The sequence below is a fragment of the Giraffa tippelskirchi genome, chromosome 13 (assembly GCF_054371585.1).
Source record: "Giraffa tippelskirchi isolate mGirTip1 chromosome 13, T2T-mGirTip1v1.2.pri, whole genome shotgun sequence".
Lineage (NCBI taxonomy): Eukaryota > Metazoa > Chordata > Mammalia > Artiodactyla > Giraffidae > Giraffa > Giraffa tippelskirchi.
This window is the reverse complement of record NC_137287.1, coordinates 120,884,990-120,898,913: the sequence shown is the minus strand read 5'-3', so window position 1 is coordinate 120,898,913 and position 13,924 is coordinate 120,884,990. Positions and strand designations below refer to the sequence as shown.

At 39.8% G+C, this 13,924-nt stretch overlaps 1 protein-coding gene across 3 annotated transcripts in view; it reads left to right on the top strand.

The window, feature by feature from the left end:
- The window catches only part of ZFP64 (ZFP64 zinc finger protein), a 142,563-nt gene that overhangs the window by 265 nt on the left and 128,374 nt on the right, over positions 1-13,924 (top strand). The gene's annotated exons all lie outside the window — the stretch shown is intronic.

Here is a 13,924-nt window from a genome sequence, read left to right as displayed (position 1 = left end):
TCCCAACATACACCCTGTAAGATATCACCCCCTGGAAAAGGAGAATTTTCTCCCTGCATTGCCTCGCTCACTTCCTCACATTTAATCAGGTCATCGGATCTGCAGTCGACAGCTCAGGACAGAACACAAGCTGTCCTCAAGGTTTTCTGGCTCTTTTTTCCCAAAATCCTGCAGTTAACAAATATGACTTTTAAAAGAAAGAGGAGGTTTGAAAACAAACCAATTTTTCTACTAACAGAAAAAAACAATTTTGTTTTTTTGATTGAAATATGTAGGAAAGGGCGTTTCTCCAGAATAGGAGGAGACTCCTTCCAAACTGGAGAAGATGAATTTAAGCAAAAGAGAGAAGGAAGGTGGTCTGTGGGCTCACAAAGGTAGGAGGCTTATACCTCACTTCCTATAGCCCGCTACAGAGGCAGCAAGTGGGATGGACATTTAAACTGTGCTTCATTTAGAATAGATAACCAGCAAGGATCTACATGTAGCACAGGGAACTCTGCTCAACATTATGTGGCAGCCTGGATGGGAGCAGACTTGAGAGGAGAATGGATACATACATAAGTATGGTTGATTCCTTAACTGTTCACCTGAAGCTATTACATTGTTGTTAACTGGCTATACCCCAATACAAAATGGGCTTCCCTGGTGGCTTAGTGGTAAAGAACCTGCCTGCTAGGCAGGCAACACAGGTTCAATTCTTGGGTCGGGAATATTCCCTGGAGAGGGAAATGGCAACCCTCTCCAGTATTCTTACTTGGAAAAATCCCATGCACAAAGGAGCCTGGTGGGCTACAATCCATGGGGTTGCAAAGAGTCGGACATGACTGACCTGCTGAGTACACACATATGCAGTCAGAATAGGCTAAAACTGAACTGTGAGGCTGGTCGCAAGAAGATACCCCCTACGGCCAGCACTGGACACAGACACTGTAGTTTAAACCGTGCTGGACATTGGACACTGACGTCAGAACACCTTCTACCTCTGCTCAGATATGACCACTGCTTTTACTACAGCCAGAATGGATCCTGTGTAGTCTTTCCTTTCACAAGCTTCTCAACAGAATCTGGAACTTCCAAGGAGGCTGGGAAAGCACTTATCTAGTACTATGCCCTCATCAGAAGTGGGAGGTGAGCTCAGCTTTGTAAACATGGGGGCTCCTCAGACTTGAGAAGGGAACTCAGACACTCAGCATCCAGAAACAATAACAAATGTCCACAAGAGAAGGTAATCTGCAGAAAGAACTTAGTTTAATTTTTCTGCCAATTCAGCAGAATGGGAACTCCAAGTTAACAATTAGGTCAAAATCCAGAGAATACAGTTCCATTGTGCATTTCACTTTGCAAACTAAAATTGATACTCACTCCACAGTAGTGATGTGAGATTTTCAAAAACCCAAGTTGACAAGCTACAGGTTTTCTATTTGTTAACAACCAAATTCCCTAGTGTAGCAACAAGAGCCCAGATTCTCTCAATTTCCAGCTGGACAATTTTTTTCTTTGTCTTTGCTGTTTACACCATTAATTAAGCATCCTAGGCATTAATTTCCTCTGCTGCAAAACGGGAATAATAACAGTACCTAACCTCATAGCATGATGGCCAGGATTAATGAGCTATATGATAGTCTCAAAGTGCTACACTCAACATGCCAGCAAATTTGGAAAACTCAGGAGTGGCCACAGGACTGGAAAAGGTTAGTTTTTATTCCAATCTCAAAGAAAGACAATGCCAAAGAATGTTCAAACTATTGCACAATTACACTCTTCTCACACGCAAGCAACCTAATGTTCACAATTCTCCAAGCCAGGCTTCAACAGTACGTAAACAGAATTTCCAGATGTTCAAGCTGGATTTAGAAAAGGCAGAGGAACCAGAGATCAAAATGCCGACTTCCATTGGATCATAGAAAATGCAAGAGAGTTCCAGAAATACATCTACTTCTACTTTATTGACTACACCAAAGCCTTTGACTGTGGATCACAACACACTGTGGAAAATTCTGAAAGAGATGGAAATACCAGACCACCTGACCTGCCTCCTGAGAAATCTGTATGCAGGTCAAGAAGCAACAGAACTGGACATGGAACAATGGACTGGTTCCAAATTGGGGAAGGAGTACATCAAGGCTGTATATTGTCACCCTGCTTATTTAACTTATATGCAGAGTACATCATGCGAAATGCTGGGCTTGATGAAGCACAAGCTGGAATCAAGATTGCTGGGAGAAATATTAATAACCTCAGATGTGTAGATGACACCACCCTTATGGCAGAAACCGAAGAGGAACTAAAGAGCTTCTTGATGAAAATAAAAGAGGAGAGTGAAAAAGCTGGCTTAAAACTCAACATTCAAAAAACCAAGATCATGGCATCCGGTCCCATCACTTCATGGCAAATAGATGGTGAAACAATGGAAACAGTGACAGACTTCATTTCTTGGGCTCAAAACTCACTGCAGATGGTGACTGCCGCCATGAAATTAAAAGACGCTTGCTCCTTGGAAGAAAAGCTATGACAAACCTAGACAGCATATTAAAAAGCAGAGACATTACTTTGCCAGCAAAGGTCCATCTAGTCAAAGCTGTGGTTTTTCTGGTAGTCATGTATGGATATCTTGAGAAACCTGTATGCAGGTCAGGAAGCAACAGTTAGAACTGGACATGGAACAACAGACTGGTTCTAAATAGGAAAAGGAGTACGTCAAGGCTGTATATTGTCACCCTGCTTATTTAACTTATGTGCTGAGTACATCATGAGAAACGCTGGGCTGGAAGAAGCACAAGCTGGAATCAAGATTGCCAGGAGAAATATCAATAACCTCAGTGCAGATGACACCACCCTTATGGCAGAAAGCGAAGAAGAACTAAAGAGCCTCTTGATGAAAGTGAAAGAGAGTGAAAAAGTTGGCTTAAAGCTCAGCGTTCAGAAAACTAAGATCATGGCCATCTGGTCCCATCACTTCATGGGAAGTAGATGGGGAAACAGTGGAAACAGTGTCAGACTTTATTTTTTTGGGCTCCAAAATCACTGCAGATGGTGATTGCAGCCATGAAATTAAAAGACACTTACTTCTTGGAAGGAAGGTTATGACCAACCTAGATAGCATATTTAAAAGCAGAGACATTACTTTGCCAACAGAGGTCCGTCTAGTCAAGGCTATGGTTTTTCCAGTGGTCATGTATGGATGTGAGAGTTGGACGGTGAAGAAAGCTGAGCGCCAAAGAATTGATGCTTTTGAACTGTGGTGCTGGAGAAGACTCTTGAGAGTCCCTTGGACTGCAAGGAGATCCAACCAGTCCATCCTAAAGGAAATCAGTCCTGAATATTCATTGGAAGGACTGATGCTGAACCTGAGGCTTCAATACTTTGACCACCTGATGCGAAGAACTGACTCATTGGAAAAGACCCTGATTCTGGGCAAGACTGAACACAGGAACAGAAGGGGATGACAGAGGATGAGATGATTGGATGGCATCACCAAATCGATGTACATGAGTTTGAGCAAGCACTGGGAGTTGGTGATGGACAGGGAAGCCTGACTTGCTGCAGTCCATGGGGTCACAAAGAGTCGGACACGATTGAGCGACTGAACTGATGATAGTCTCAGTTACGGGCCCCAGTTCTTCATCTATGTATGTACACCCTTTGCCAGATCACTTTACAGTGTTTCTCAGTAAAGAAGAATCCTTTATATCTGGGTTGACCTTGGACTTGCTTTGGCCGATAGAATGTGTTGGAAATGATGGCACTTTGAGTCTAGGCTTCAAGAGTCTTGTGTATCCTGGTTGGCCTTCTGCCGCTATCATGAGGACCTGCCTGCCTGCCAGAGGATGCAAGACATGGAGCAGAGACACGTCATCTATCACTCAGTGGCCCTAACTGACACCCAGATATGTGACCAATCCAGACAAAGGCCACTTAACTGGCCACCCTCAAGCAGGATAACAAATGCTTATGTGTATGTCACTGAACTTGTATAGCAATACCTTACTGCTACAGAATGGTTAAAAGAAAAAAATAATGTTTAGCAAACAAACAAAAAGCAATGAAGCACATAGTAAGAACTCTATAAATATTAACAAGCATACCAAAAGGAAGGCATCCTATTAGTGCCAGCAGCTGTGTAATTTGACAGACCAAGGCCTGATATTCCGTATAAAATCATCAACAAGATTTTTCAGCCAAGGGCACTGTCCAAGGCATAGATATTCTTAATGTCACAGGTAGAAAATGTTGACTCTCCCCCTAAAACACAGATCTGAGTGAAGGCTAAAAAATAAAGAACTTGCAGACCCCAGCTGTCTGGATTTGATGTCTGCTAGAAGTGTATTTGGCCTTGCTGACTCAACACATAAGTAACATGTGATAAAATAGACCATTGCAGCTCAAAATCCTATTTAAGCCTCAGATCAATGGTTTAACTCTTATGTCAAGACAGGTAGACACTGCTATGTGATGGAAATGTTGTTTGGGAAAAAATGATTTTTACTGGTAAAAACCAAGACAACCACATCTCTTTTCACTGCTTTAATGTCAAACCAACTCTTCAAAAGGTAAATTCCAGATACATGTGAGTAGATTGTGGTGCAAGCAGGTTGTTTTAATTCTTCACGATTTTATGTTTCATCTAGCCCCAGTCCCTTCCCTTACAAACTTGTCTCCCCCCAAAATTCACATAGTAATCACAAAATAGTTTACTTTGCAAATCTACTGAGATTATCAAAAATCTTTTCCTTGTGCTTGAAAAGTAGGTGGTGTATAATGAAGTCAAAAACTCAGTAAATAGAGCTCAGTGGGCCTACTTTTTTCTCCTGACTCCAGTGATTATCATAATTTGATTTTATAGTTTTCTGTCCTAAGCTACCAGCTAGGGAGCAATCTTTACTGAGTCATGAACTTTCCCATCATTAAATGCCTGCACCTATTTTCAACATATCAAAGTGTCCAATAACTACATTTTATCTGCCTTGAATAAAGTTGAACAGAGACATGGGGGAGCATATACATAATAAACTTTCCTTTATGCTTTAGCAAAGTCCTTGTGGTTTGGAGTTTCAGCTTTGTCTATGACTACTTTTTCAGGAGCACAAAGATTGTATAACACATCTTCCGTAGAGATCAGGACATATGTTTACAAGGACAGAAATCTGAGTAATTTCCCACTAGTCCAAAGGGAATATTAAACTCTTCTGTCATTCTGTAGTATATTATTTATGGTTCCTCTTTTGTTGGCTTTTTTTTTCATTTGTAAGTTCAACTCCGTGTCCTGATAGAGGGTGATAAAATGCTCAATATGTTAAAAAATCTTATCACTAAATCAGGAACAAAACTATAAATTTTGGCCTTTGAAATCAAACTGACTGGTGAGGATCATTTTGCTCCTGAAATATTACAGTAGTGATCAATTTGCTGTAAAACTAAGCAGTTTAGCTCAGCAATCTATAGTTGGAAAGCAAGTTGTTCAAGAGGAAAGTTTATGCCCAGCCCAAGGGATAAATTAAATTTTATGGGGAAAATATGCATTATTACATGCTTATCTGTTTAGCATATTATTCTTTTCCACATCAGTATAATAAATATTTTTAATCGTATATTTTATCTCACATACATATAGCGATGTGGTAATTTTATTCCTCCTATGTTGGCCCAAACATGTTCAATTAATCACAGAATAGAGAAAAGCTTTCAAATCTTTTTTTTAGAATTCTGATGTGCTTAGCAAATGTACATTCCCAGCTAGATGGAGTTGCCTTACAACAGGAAAATAGTTCAAATTCTATTTCCTCAAAGGGCAAGCATCAACTAATCTATTTTATCCTTTCTCCCAATTTCAAACCCCTTCTCCTTGCATAGCAGCTCTCAGCCAAAAATGCTTTGGCCTTACTTGATTCCATTCATAAGGAGTGATTTCACTTTGAAGATTTTTTGCCTCAGAGTACATGATGGTTGTAAGAAATCAAAGTTAGAGAATATGAATTCATGGCCTGTGCATATAGAAGTAGTAAATCATGAGCGCTAACATTAGTTGAGCCTCTGTTCTTGTCAGGCTGACTTGCCTTATTCCAGATAATTCTCAAAAATTCTATGGGGTAGGAATGTTGCTATTTCGGCTTTAGAGATCAGGAAACTGGGCTTCCAGAGACTAGCTGAGCAGTGGCTGGAGCAGACGGGAAGAACCACTTAGGAAGCCATTGCTATAACCCCAAGAGAGAAAATAGCAGCCTGAAACAAGATGACAGCAATGGAGGTGAAAACGAATGGGTGAATTCAAGAAATATTTGAAAGATGGAATCAATAGGATGTGATGGTTTGGTGGCTGGTGCCATTCCCAGAGAAATGCATTTGTGAATGTTTGCCAGGGACTTCTATCTATGCATGTACAAGAATAATTTAAAACAGAAAATACCCAGGCATGTTTCTACATTTTCTCTTCATCCCATCTATCTTGCATGTAAATGAATATACAAGGAAATGTTACCTCAAACTTCAAAGGGTAAAAAAAAGTTGACTCTGAAGCTTATTCTAAAAGCATTAACAGATCAATGCATCATGGTGACTCTCAGGCAGAGGTGGTGATTCTCCATGGTGCTTCAATGTCTTGTGACAGGTTTTGTCCCAGACTGTCTACTTAAGGATGTTTGTATAGCATATAGCCTTGAAAAATAGAGGTAGTGTCTTCCTCCGGGGCAGAAAACAGATTTGTTCCTTATCTGGAGAATAAAAAGGTAATGCCCCCCTTTAAGGCAAAGTTTGGGAAGATTTGCCAATGGCCCCGGTATAATATTGTAAGTTTCTTAAACATGGGGATCTTCAGCTGTAGCATAAACCTTCAGTGTGTGCAGAATCTCCCGAGGCCACTCCACAGCACCCACATGGGACTTGCAAGCAAGGGGGACAGACACAAGGGAGCTCATGCCTCCAGCTGTGCTGTGAGTACCAAAATATTTTGTATCCAACCCAAGTCTTATGGCTTCTGCCAGCATCCATGAAACTGTGGCGGGCTAACTTATCAGCCCGCAAGCAAAGTAAAATCATAGACCCTCTGTAGGTCTTGACAACAACGTTAGCCATTATTTAGTGATTTTTAAAATTAATTTATTTTTGAAACTTACTAGATTAGCCAGTATTCCTCCCTCCTCTCCAGAGTGTACCTAGAATAGCCTGTCAATTTACGTTGCTCAGATTCCACCCTTTTGGATTTCTACGTCCTTTTCTTATTTTTCAGTTGGTATAATTACATGCCACATCAGTATTATCACAATCCCAAAGTATGAAATATCAGAACTATCTATACTTGTAAATATCTTAACAACATTCTAAATAGACTATTTCATATAAACAAACTGGCATAAGCACTCCATCCATCAATCAGTATTTACTGAGAGTCTTCTGTGTGCCAGACATGGCACATGTAATAGTAAGAAAGACACAGTCCTTGCCCTGGAAGAGCATTGAGTCTAAATAGAAATGCAGATAATTGATCAAGCAATTACAATGAAAGGGATTAAGGATCATGTTGGAGAGATGGTAGCTGCCATCCAGGGTAGCTAACCTATAAGTTGATATTTGACACCACTCAAATGCATAGAAATCAGCCAGGAAAAGGTGAAGAGGGTTGTGGAGAAGTGACTCAGCTTTTGGAAACAGCTTATGAAAAGTCTGTAGGAGAGCAAGAACATGGTGCATATACGAAATGAAAGTGGGACAAAGAAAGAGATGAGGGGAAAGTAGGCAAAAAACAGGTGAGGGAGGTTTGTAATCATGAATAAGTATTCAGGTCTTACCCTACAAGCAGTGAGAACACAATAAAGGATCTTAAGTAAGGAAGTGACATGATCACATGTACTTTTCTTGGCCATGCTGAGTAGCTTCTGGGATCTTAGTTCCTCAACCAGGGATTGAACCCAGGCCACAGCAGTGAAAGCACTGAGTCCTAACCACTGGACCACCAGGGAACTCCCCAGATTTACATTTTAGAAAATAGAAATCACTCTGGCTGCTGACCTGAAAACCCACTGTGGGGGAATGACCAGAACAGGGACCTGGGCACTACTGACATTTTGGTCTAGAGAATTCTTTGTTGGGGATGAGGGATTGTGCTGTGCATTATAAGATTTTATCACCATCCCTGACCTGTATCCACTGGATATCAGTAGCATCCTCTTGATCATTAAAAAGAAAAAATCCCCTGGGAAGCAAAATGAGCCCATTTGAAAACCACTGGAGAGGAGGGAGGCCAGACTGGGAGCCGTAAGCCAGGAAAGAGATGCAGGCAGCCTGGACTGTAGGAAAGGGGAAAGGAGATGGGTTTAAGAGAAAAGCAGAAACAGCCCTTAAGGTTCCCATCCATCTGTTTATATGTCCCTGAGAAGGGTCTGCTGCAGTGACCTACTGCTCCACTTGTGTAAGGAAGTGAATTTCACTACTTGCTTCTGCCTCTTATTCTAAGCAAAACCTACTCTTGTGTGTGCCTGTCTCATCCCTGCTAAGTTGCATACTTTCATACATATGTATGCATACGTTAAGTTTTTGCAAGCATAATTTAGACTTTTCAAAACAGTGACACAGTAACAAAGAAGAATTGAGACATGCATGCATTTTGAATATTGATTCCAGTTTCTCACATACTACCCCTGACATTTTCCATGCTGCTTGGTTTCTATGCATTTGTTTGCTCTGCTTTCCTGTGTCTTGCCCAACTTGAAAGGAAGCTGCAGCTAACTGGCAATTAGGCCCACCATTAACTGTAGAATATAAACACTATTCCAGACCAACCCACCAGAAAAATCTGCTGATTAACCAAATAGGGCCTTCATAGTCTAAGGGACAACTTAGATAACAATATTTTCATAAAATTTTCTTTGGTAGAAATGGAAATTATGTTTACATGAAGTGAACTGTGTGCTAGGAGCTTTGCAAATATTTCCTCAAATGTTAAATCTTCACAAGTACTGTAAGGGAAGCAATAATTTGTCTCATTTTATATTTATAAAATCTGAGACTCGGGGAAGTAAAGGAACTTACCTAAGGCCACCCAACTAATAAGCTACAAAGCTGGAATAGAAAGGCAATAGAGCAGGGCTCAGCAAACTTGTTCTGTAAAGGTTTTTAAGTATTTTAGCTTTGCAAGCTATTCAGGCTCTGTCACAACTACTCAGCCCTGCCTTTCTAGTTGGAAAACATACACAGGCGATATGTAAATGAATGGGTGTGGCTGTGTGCCAATAAAACTTTATTTATAGATAATGACGTTTCAATTTCATATCATTTTCCCATGTCAAAAATATAATTTTTCTTTTTATTATTTTTTAATTATTGTAAAAGGTAAAAATAATCATAGCTCATGGCCAGACAGAAAAAGGCAGTAAGCCAAATTTGGCCCGCAGGCCAGAGTTCACCAAACTGTTGGTGGAGTGTGCGTAAGGAGACAAATTCTAGAGGCCAGCTCCATTGATGTGAATTCCTGTTCCACCCCCCCATCATCTTAAATATGTAAACTCATTGAATTATTTAACCAACATCTCTGTACATCAGCATCTCAAGTCGGTTCCCCCAAAACAGACCCTGAGACAGGTTTTGAGAGCTTATTTGGAAAGTGATCCCAGAAGCACTGGTTGGGATGTAGGAAACAAAGACACGGAGGAGAGGGAGCCCCAGTGTGGAAACCATCAAGGAGCAGGTCATTCCTGCGGACAGCTGGGCCAATCCTGCTAGCCCCTCCAGGAAGCAACTCTCAGTACCAACACCATCCTGTCTAGCAAGGAAGGGGAGGTGGAGGATGTTCACCCTCTGCTCCAGTGGCGGAGGGCTGCCAGGGATAATGACAGGGCAGCACCCCTGCACCCCTGTAGATAGACCATTCCCTGGGGACAAGAGAAGGCCCTGGGGCACAGTCCCAGAATGCCTAGGAGATAGGGGATGGGGTGAAAAGTACCCTATCAATCAGCTTCATCATCTGCAGATAGGCATAATAATAAGGCCTACCTCTTGGGCATATTGAAAGATTAAATGAATAATGATGTTAAGTGCTTTAGGTCTGAGACTAAAAGAGGTGGGGTAAGGCACTTGCCTCAGGCATAGAATTTAAGGGGATGCCAAAAAACTCAGTAATCAGCATCAATCATATTTTGGTGCAACATTTAAAAAAAGAAACCAAAGTTTAAAAAAATCCATGATGAACCAAATATCAAAATTTTGCAAAGAAGTAGGATCACTAACAGCTCTGTGTGAATCTACACTAGATCCTGAGTCAAAACAAACAAAATGCATTCCCACAGGTATGCTTTTATGTACTTTTTAGAAGTTTAACTTTTTTCAGAATTAGATTTTGAAAATGATGATAGTTTTGCACCCATTCAAGGAGAAAAGTGAAATTATCAATTCTGTTTAGGGTAAAAATAAAGTATTTAAACTTAAAGTAATATTATGCATTTTAATATACCTACTTGTCAATTTTTCACTATTTCTTCAACTTTAACATTATGAGGGAAAAAATAACAATTAAAAAGATACATACAAGCATGAATATGGGAAATGCACATTTGCCTCAGGTTTCAATATGACTGTCTTTATTTAAATTTTTGATATTTTCTTCATTTGGGATTTTACATTAACTTTGTTTTTAAAAATAGTGTGTAAAATATGAGTTAACTTGATACCTGAGTTTTTTGATGTGCCCTCTCCCCCAAATTTTGTACCCACAGTGAGTGCCTCACTTTCCTCACCCTGGAACTGGTCCTGGTTAGCACCCACTGGCGTGTAAGTACTTAGTAAACGTTACAGCTCATCCTCAAGCCCAGTTCATCCAGCACAGCTGCAGTGCTCTTTTTTCACAACCCCTACACTGCTTCCTTGGTCCATCAGAAATAACCACGTATTCACATCTTAACAGGTAGCCAGTCACCACAACACATTATATCTTTTTTTATTATTATTATTATGGCATGTGGGGAAAAAATGGCAGCCTTTTATTGAATATTTCTGAGGCATATGTGTTGATAACTACTCACATAACCCGTTATGGAGGGGGGAAAGTTAGCAAAGCCAAGGCAATTATGGCTGGATAATTTGAAGGACCCACTTTTTCTTGACAGCAAATTAATTGATGTTATAATGGGTATGTCACCCTGTCATCCATCAACATTTATTGAGTTCTGACAGTGTGCTAGGTTACACGTGAAACAGAACACACACACTCCAGAATTCCAACTTATTCCTTGCCAAGTGTGATCTATTGATAACATGGTTTGCAAGGTATATTTTTTAAGTAAAAGGGAAACAGTACTTCCTGTACTCCCTGTTTCATCTCAGCCTGCCTCTCTCCTTCTCTGTGCCTTTCTTTTACTCCCCTCCGCGCACCCCCTTCCACTTCTTTTACTCTTCCCTCCACGCACTCCCCTCCCACCCCATATTTATCTTAGCACAATGGTTCTGGTTTGTTTTGAACAAAGTTGTAATCAGCTTCTGAAATGGAATAAAGAGAATTCTGATTTGTGGGAAGAAATAAATTTGTCTGATAGATGCATTTTAATGATTTCTGTTTATTAATGACCCAGGCTTTCCAGAACACATTCAAGAACTGAAGTTGTATTCGGCTCTGCTGATTTGGCCTCACAGCGTATTACTGTAAAAGCAATGAAAAGAATCGGCAGCAGCTGCCCAACCAACCAACCCCTTGAGCTCCCCAGGCCCGTTAACAGAGAGAGGCTGGAGTCTGGAGGAGTAAATACACAATAGCTTTGTTGAAAATGATCCTGGGGGTGGGGGGAAAGGTCTATGGCTCAAAAGAAAAAACAAAAACACAAGTAATTAAGAAAGAAACTTCATTTCCAGTTGCTGAATAAGACATTAAAGAATTGCAGGAAGAAAACCCAGTAGAAAAACAGCTATTTAATTTTTGAGTCATGGTTAGAAATTAAAATGAAAGAACACTCTGGAGTGGATTTATTACTTTGTCCATAATTCCACATTCCCATTTTTTTTAACTTATTTATTTGTGTATGTATACTTGCTTTGGGCAACACATTCCAGTATTAGATTGAGGCCTAAGTAGTGAAATTTCATCCTTAACCCCACATTTCCTTTATTCCAGCAGCTCTAGTTACAACCTAATGTTATTTTAACAGTTTTTCTTTAATTTAACGATATTTAATTTGCATTCGCTCAAGTGACATACAATAGATCATGCTATTACCATGATTTATATCAGATGAACTGGCATAAATTCAACATTATAAATTGCGCCTGTAAATGAAACTATTATTTTACAGGAATTACTGAGCAGAAAGGGTAAGGACCCTCCAGTCAACCTTAGTCAAACCCACTCTTTAGAGTTTTATATTTTATGCCCGCAATAAATGCTTTTGTGAAAGCCCATAACCCACAGAAAAGTCATTCGAAGTACATTAATTACGATAATACTATCCAAAAAGCTGCAAGGGCCTATTTTTGTGACATCATTCTCTGATTTCTTGCTGCCTTAAATTATCCCTTTGATGGCTGTGGAGATTAACAGTCATACTTTTGTCATTAAATATAAGGCATTTTAAAGCTTAATCCACCTAAGTTCTAATTGATATTGCTTTCAGTTGGCAGATAGCGACCTGATTTATAATTTAAATATGCGGCATTATATGCATCTCTTCAGTATAATGAAAAAGCAGAGTTCCTCTCATCTTTCTCGGCAATGTTAAACATCAAGGAAAAGTCGCTTTCTTTTTTCCTTTTATATCCTAAGCCTAATTGAAAACTGTTCATTGAATTTCAACATGATAGAAAAGTCTTTTTATCTCTCAATTTGTCCATTAGCGATTATAATTGAAGTATCTGCTACACAGCTGAATTGATATTGTTCTTGTTTAAATTCTGAATTTCTCTAAATCTTTCAGAAGACATCAAAAAATATATATGTATATGTATGCACACACACACTCGCATATGTATGTGGCTGAGGCGATATCAGCTAACGACTTTGCTTAAATGGAACATTAGACTAGCTCACTCTCCACGTGGATAAAGCCACACAAAGAAGGAAACCATCTAATTTTACTGGAGAATGTGTTGCATAATAATCTTACCGGCATGACCATAAGGTTTGCTAATTGCCACATCTGTTTAACAGCTGTCAGAGGCTTCCCACATGTTGTCATCAATATTACAACACAGTACATTACCAGGAATTTTATTGTTTTCAACTGTTATTTATTTGCCATAGACATTACTACAGCTAATGACATCTATTTATGTTATACCACTAATTGTTTTCTGTTTTTTTAGAAACCTGTATTCAATCTACTGTCTTTGTTTGGATTAGGCCTTTCTTTCCTGCCCCCTACCCCGCGACCCCTGGCTTCCTGTAACCTCCCTGACAACCTCTTCATGTTAATGACGCTAATTCTTCTTCATCCACAGTCATAAATATTCTAATGGGTTTGTAGAATTGAAAAGAAAAAAAAGTTTGCAAACTGTCCTCATTTCTTAATGGGGCTGCTGAAGTCTTGCAATAAATCTCTAAACTGAGCCCACGTTAGTGATGATCACCGTATAAATACATCACTGTTTAGGCTGCCTTTATGGAGGAGGAGTGAGTCTTGCTGGTGTTTTGTAGTCACGTTTGTATCTCACCTGGTTCCTCTCTGCCTGACTCCTCTGTGCTTTTTTGTAAAGCACAGCAAACCACAGCGTCTGTTCAGCAGAAAGCAGAGACTGACAAACTGTAGACTGAGTGAAGTACGCGTGGCCTGATTTAAAATGAGCTGATAGGTGTCACTGATCTCTATGGTACATAGACTGTGTGAATTCCATATGATGTATTATTTATCCATAGTACATGCCTTTTTGTTTCATTAATAAACCGTATATCAGAGATATACAGTACTGATGTAGTTTGAGGCAGTACAAAACGACAGGGTACTTGCCTGCCATTGCT